Below are 6,526 nucleotides of genomic sequence, written 5' to 3' on the forward strand. Positions count from 1 at the left end.
AGATAATTTTTGCTAAAACAAAAAGGGAGGATTTCTTTAAGAATTCAGGGAAGTCTCATAGATTCCAAGTGGGAATACAGTGAGGCCTCTGAAGTGGGCCATAGCTAGGGACTTAGAAGGTATCCAGGCTTCCTTTCTCACTGTCACCGCTCTCTTTTTTGTTCTTTGGCATTCTCTCCCTTATGCTCTTTCTATAGTAATGCTTTCTCTGCTTCTCAGCCCATGTGGTAGAATATGATTGATTTTATAACTCCTACCACTCTAATTTCCTTTCTAGTAATTGTGGGCTAATTAATTTGTACCAACCTCCTTGAGGAAAAATGATAAAAATATTGGATAAGATTTTACCAAATCTTCGTAAAAGCATCAAAGTACTGATATGATAACAAGCAACTAATAGGTCAGGATCTAAAGGAAAGATGGAATCTGAGAGCATTAACCTTTGTAGCTCCTAAGACATTTGCTAATTACTGCAAAATTGGGCTATAGTTTTGGCAGCATCTTTGGGTGGGAGAAAAAAGAGGGACAGATGTCAAGATCCAGCACCCACCAAAAGTGGAAATTCTAGTAAGGCACTCTGCCAAATATTAAGTTGGGACCCCAAAGAGATATTCTCACAAGATAAGGATGAACAAGAAGTTAACCTTCCACTTAATTGTTGTGGAGCTCAGCAGAAATCAGCTAAGCTTAGCAAGAGAAAACGGAAAGGATGAGCTGTCAGCTATTCCTCGCCTTTTCCTGGTGATCACAGGTCTGATTTGCAGCTTGGGCTTACATCATCTTGGAGGCCCAGGGAATGCCTGGCCATGATCTTTTTTCAGGGTCCTCTTGGGCTGATAATGGTCCAGGTACATGTGAGAAACAAAAGCCATATATATATTTTTTTCCAGGAAGACAGCTTCAACTTGACCTCAAAAATTCACTGCATATAATTTTGCGAAGATGTTGAGCAGTACACATTCAAAGATGACCAGTTACACATGGAAACAATGTGACATGAGTACGAATCAACTAAAGCAACAGATAGCATAATACAGGATTATCAGTTATAGATATTAAAAATTATAATTACTATGTTTAAAGAGATTTTTTTAAAAGTGGCAGATATCTGTGAGGAATGGGAAATCACAAAATTTGGCTTAGTAGTTTTGAAAAAGAAGCAAATAGAACTTCTAGAATTGAAAATTACAATTTATAATTACAGTTTACTCAGTGGGTAGCTTTAACAGCTGATTAAACACAGCTGTAGAGAAAATTAGTGGATTATGAGTAAGAACATGTAATCCACAATGCAACTTGGAGAGAAAGAAAGACAGAAAATACAGAAGAGAGGTTAAAAGAAATGGAGGACAGGGTGTGAAGGTCTAATATATGTTTAATTCCAGTTTCATGAATGGAGAAAAAAAAACAGAGAAAAACAACATTTAAAAAGATAATGGCTGAGAATTTTCCAGAACAAAGACAGCAATCTATAGATTTAAGAAATCTATAGTGTTAGTATGTGTCTGTCTACCCAAGAATCTGACACCTTCACCATTGGAAAAGTATGGGATTTCCCTGTGGGATTATTTACTCCTGGTTTACACTTCTTTTTTTTTTTTAAACATCTTTATTGGGGTATAATTGCTTTACAATGGTGTGTTAGTTTCTGCTTTATAACAAAGTGAATCAGTTATACATATACATATGTTCCCATATGTCTTCCCTCTTGCGTCTCCCTCCCTCCCACTCTCCCTATCCCACCCCTCCAGGCTGTCACAAAGCACCGAGCTAATATCCCTGTGCCTTGCGGCTGCTTCCCCCTAGCTGTCTACCTTACTGGTTTACACTTCTGAACCGAAATCTTCCCTGGATGCATCTGACTGGTAGACCTAGGTAACATGCTCACTCTCAGCCGCCAGGTGGGAAAGCAACTTTTCTAGGACAGACTTACTTATAATATGTCAAATTACAAAAAGTAAGGAAAATGTTGAAAAAGTGTTGGACACTCACTAGTATGACAAACGCCTGCAACAGGGCTATTCAGAAAGCTCAGGTTCAGGTGTCTGCTGTTTTCTCTTTGTACTCTCTTCTTTCAAGAGCACATAACCCTTAGAGGCTCTGACTCAATAAATGACTTATGTAATTTGATCTAACCTTGACCTGTCAATCTACAGAACTCTAGATAGAAGAGTATTCTGGCTATCATAAACTCCTATATCCTCCAACCACACCTCAGATTCAGCCTACCTAAATCTGAGCACTTCTCCCCCCTCTGCCTTCTTGAGATACACATCTCTCCCTTAGATTTTTTTTCAGTATCGTCTTGTTTCTTCAAGGTATGATATTTGAGAATCCTCCCTGACTCTTTCCTCTTTGTTGTCTCATTTCTTCTTCATTGATATCTAACTTCAGCAGAATCTCCCTTGCCTGTGTCTCTCTCATTCATTCCTTCCTTTCCAGTCCTGTAACTATTATTCTCCTGCATTTTATGTTTGAGGATCTGCACCATGGCCAATCTCTGGTGTCCCCTTGACTCTGGTTTCTCTTCCCTTCAATTCATTCTGCATCTCCAAGCCTTGTGAGTTTCCATGTTCAATTTTTAAAAAGGTGTAACTTCATTCCAGAAATTTCACAGTCTCCTGCTAACTTGTCTTACATTCCCTCACTTCCACCAGGGCCGGCATCTGCCCCAGTGTCTGCCTTGGCCCTTTAAATGCTTAGGTCTTTCTCTCCAACTTTGCTCATAAATTTTTCTCTACCAGGGATCACGCCGCCCCCAAACTTGTATGTCTTAACCTTTCTTCAAAGCGCAGCTCAAGTCCCATCCCCTCCTGCAGGCCTGCCTCTGTGATGGCTCACTCTGTAGTTTTGTGAACCTTGACACTGTCCACCGCCCCTCACACCGGGCACAGCTACTTTTCGTTGTTCTCTTTCATGAAAACTAACTTTCTTTTACACCACAAGACTATGCCAGTGACTTCAAAGTAAGGACCATATCTGGATGCCTCGTTCCTAAGTGCAGGGCCTAACACAGAATTGGAGCTCAGTGTTTATTGAATGAAGGGAAGAATTAAACAGAGAATTAACGAATGCCTTCTCTGGCGCTGCTACTCGAGCTGTAAAGAGGTCCCTAGTCTAACGAACTTGATCGGTGGATGTCCAAATCAAGGAGAAAACCAAGTGCGGATGTCTGGGTTTCATGTGAGATATCTTAATTTTCACAATCTGCAGAGGGCGGGGGGGGGGGAAAGCTTTCACTGCATCAGACTGTGTTGGGTTGGGCAGATTTCTGCAATTTAAAATAGTGGTAGGTCCTGTCACCGCCCCCCCATATTGCTCTGTCCCCAGTAAGAGTCTACAAACTGAGTTCCAGTAGTTGGGAAATAGATCGAAACGACGTTCAGGTTTTGGTCGCCCGGTACCTACAGACACTCTAATAAAGGCCCAGCTGGGAAAGAGAAATAAGTGTTATATGTGAGGGCCCTATAGCTCAGGGGTTAGAGCACTGGTCTTGTAAACCAGGGGTCGCGAGTTCAAATCTCGCTGGGGCCTTGTGTGTATTTATTATTTTCAAATCTTCCTCACCAGCCACTCACCTCTCTCTCGTTACTTTAACCCCTGCGAAAATTCAGCTCATATCTTCTCGCCAGTGTTCAGATGTGCCAAATAAACACCCTAGCGGAACCGCTTCCTCTCAGTTTCCAGTACTAATGCGCAAGTGCTGCTTCGCTGCCTAGATTGTGGCGGAGTCCACTACAAACTGCGGGGAGCGCTGCCAGCCTCCGCGGACGCCCTGGCTGTGCGGACCTGCAGCAAGAGCCCTGAGGGCGGCTGGAGCCGGAGTGGGGCCTAAGGGCTGTGGGGAAAGAGTTGGGATCGAGCCCTCAGCACCCGCTCTGGGCAGATTTAGAGCCCAGAGCTAGGTCCCCTCCCCACAGGGGAAGAGCCGGCGTCAGCTGTCCTGATTTGGGGGTCCGACAAGTTTTCATGTTTCAGTGGATTTTCGAACATTTAAGTATCTCAGGGGGAAAATTAGCGTCGGGACTTGGGTCACTAAATTTGTTATTGACTCAAAGAAACCGTGGCTTCCTCTTTGAAAAACCTTAAAATAGTTTCTCCAAGTCAATTCTCATAGCAGCATTGGGTTTAGCCATATGTATTATATACCCCTCCCTCCCCTACTCTGTGGACGTGTAAGCGGAAGAGAGAAGCAGCTCGCATGTGCAAACGCTCCTGGATTTGGAGGCGAGCGCAGGAAGTGTGGAAAAGAAAGGCCCAGGCCAGAGCTCCGAGGCCCGCCCTTCTCTCTGGCTCGCAGTTGCGAGATCAGAATTGTATGTTCCACCACCTCAGCCCTTAGTTCTCCGATGCCCGGGTGTCCGCTCCCACTTTAGACACACATCATGCCAGGGAGGCCCCGGGCAGCGCACTCCGTGAAGAGAACAGCCCGGGGGCGAGCACATCGCCACGGTCCGGGGCGGCCTCGGGATGCACAGGCTCTAGGTGCGCCGGTGAAGAGCCCACTCTCTGGTCCTGCTTGGAAGCCCGTACCTGAAGCAAGAGAATCCAGTTCTAGAGGGGTTGTCTGCAGAACCGCGGATGTAGGACTTTCTCCTAAGCTGGCTGCTAAGTGGTGTCCATGCACCGGCAACTAGTGGGCCATTATGCACGAACCTCTGCTTATCAATGTCCTCAATATAGAATAGTAGGAAGACAGCTTCCATATTCCCTTCGATAGCTCAGCTGGTAGAGCGAAGGACTGTAGTGTAAAACAATATGGTTATCCTTAGGTCGCTGGTTCAACTCCGGCTCGAAGGAAGAGTTGATGTTTTGGGGGTTGCAACCACCCATCGAGCGAGCCGTTGCTCTCCTGTTTCTTACGTCGTTTTCCCTCTTCTGGAGTCATTTTCTCCAGACCTTACCCCGTTCTAAAGATAAACTCAGCATGGTTGCATGAACTTCGAGAATCACCTCTTGAAAAGTTGGACTTGTTGGGCACGGTTCTCAGTTAAAAAGGGAGTGTGCACTAACTCTTCTAACCAACTAAGGAAGTTCTGGGAGTTCTGGGTTGGATGTTCTAGCTGAGCTTAGGTTGCTGCCTGAGGTCCAAAGTTTGGAGATCCAAGACCACTCGCTGGTACAGAATATATATATATATATATATATATATATATATATATATATATATATATATATATATCCGGCGGCCCTTGGGGCTCTTAATTTTGGGACTCTTAATTTGCGGGACAAACCCCTGAGACCTTCATTCACTCTATACACATACGTTCATTCAGGGGGAGGCCCTTTTAATTTATTCAGCTGTTTATAGATTTTTATAGTTCCACAAAGATCATTTTGAGCTGGAGCCGGAAGGAGGAACAGAATTTGACGTGAATTGGGATGAGACTGGGAGAGAGAATTCCAGACTGAGGAAACAATTTAAGCAGAGGTAGAGAGATGGAACATTTGATTCTCATTCTGGGAAACTGCAGGGGTCTGGACTTTACGAACACGCCCCAGACTGGTTCACCTCCAACAGATCAAAATACTGGCTCCCCGTATGCTGATGCCCATCAGTCCTGCCCCTAGGATTTTATACTCGCGCGAAGCAGTAGCAGCCCGGCAGATACACATCTTGTGCGTCTGTCCTGGGGCTCAGGACCCTACAATGTTGCAATCGACCCCAGCTCGGGCCCTCAGGCTCCAACTCGGTTCTCTCCAGGCTCCCTCCAGGCTCCCCCCAGGCTGGAGCTCAAGGCTAGACTCCTCCCGGCGGGGCTTGCGGGACCACAGACAGGTGGTCTGACGTCTGAAAAGCTGACTCTTCTCACCCCATCCGGCGTCTGGAGGCGTCCAGGACAAGGATCGAGGAGAATTAGCGAGGCTGCAGTCAGACGTGAGACTTCTTCAAGACGGAAGAGCTAAGCAAAGCGAAAGGTAAATGTCACAACATAAGGTAAAACTCCAGAGCAGCCTGGCAGCCAATTGCTGACGGAGAAGTAAGGTTCAGAGGAAAAGTACAGTAGTCTTCGTCAGTGTGGCTCGTTGGTCTAGGGGTATGATTCTCGCTTTGGGTGCGAGAGGTCCCGGGTTCAAATCCCGGACGAGCCCCAGTGGTTGAAACTTTTCCTTCCCGCTTCCAACCACTGACAAAAGCTCAGTTCTATACAAACTTTCCAGCGTTCTGAACTGTTCTACAAAAGAGAACTGTTCAACAAAAAAGAGTATCTGTGCGGGGCCAAACTGCCTGGCTTCCTGGACTCTCGACAGCGGACGCCTGGGAGGGGTAACCTCGCTCCTGGGAGCAGGGAGAAGGGGCCAGGGTCCCGCCGTCTGCAGCCCCCACAGGCCGTGTCCTCACGGCCCCTGAGCGTCGGGCTCGGATCTCCAGGCTCGCTCCCAGCCCAGGTGGGGACCCACCCCCTCCGCCTGGGGCGGGGGCTGCTCTGATGCCTGCGTCGGAGGCGGGTCCTGGAGGAAGGCGCCTTCTCGGAGAAACTGGGCGGGGTCTCAACTACAAAAAGGCTTGCACCCCGACGCTCCT

The 6,526-nt window shown here is 46.6% G+C and overlaps 3 non-coding genes across 3 annotated transcripts; all 3 read left to right on the forward strand.

Annotated features, from left to right (window-relative positions):
- Positions 1 to 3,461: 3,461 nt before the first annotated feature.
- On the forward strand, positions 3,462 to 3,534 carry TRNAT-UGU (transfer RNA threonine (anticodon UGU)). Its single transcript has one exon. It is a non-coding gene; the product is annotated as a tRNA-Thr (tRNA).
- Positions 3,535 to 4,710: 1,176 nt separating this feature from the next.
- TRNAY-GUA (transfer RNA tyrosine (anticodon GUA)) lies at positions 4,711 to 4,800 on the forward strand. The gene is given in 2 exon segments: positions 4,711 to 4,747; positions 4,765 to 4,800. It is a non-coding gene; the product is annotated as a tRNA-Tyr (tRNA).
- A 1,221-nt stretch (positions 4,801 to 6,021) lies between these two features.
- On the forward strand, positions 6,022 to 6,093 carry TRNAP-UGG (transfer RNA proline (anticodon UGG)). The gene has a single exon. It is a non-coding gene; the product is annotated as a tRNA-Pro (tRNA).
- The last annotated feature ends 433 nt before the right edge of the window (positions 6,094 to 6,526 follow it).

This window comes from Delphinapterus leucas, chromosome 2 (genome assembly GCF_059928025.1).
Source record: "Delphinapterus leucas isolate spDelLeu-1000000601 "Yukka" chromosome 2, BTC_Dleu_Yukka2, whole genome shotgun sequence".
NCBI classification, from domain to species: domain Eukaryota; kingdom Metazoa; phylum Chordata; class Mammalia; order Artiodactyla; family Monodontidae; genus Delphinapterus; species Delphinapterus leucas.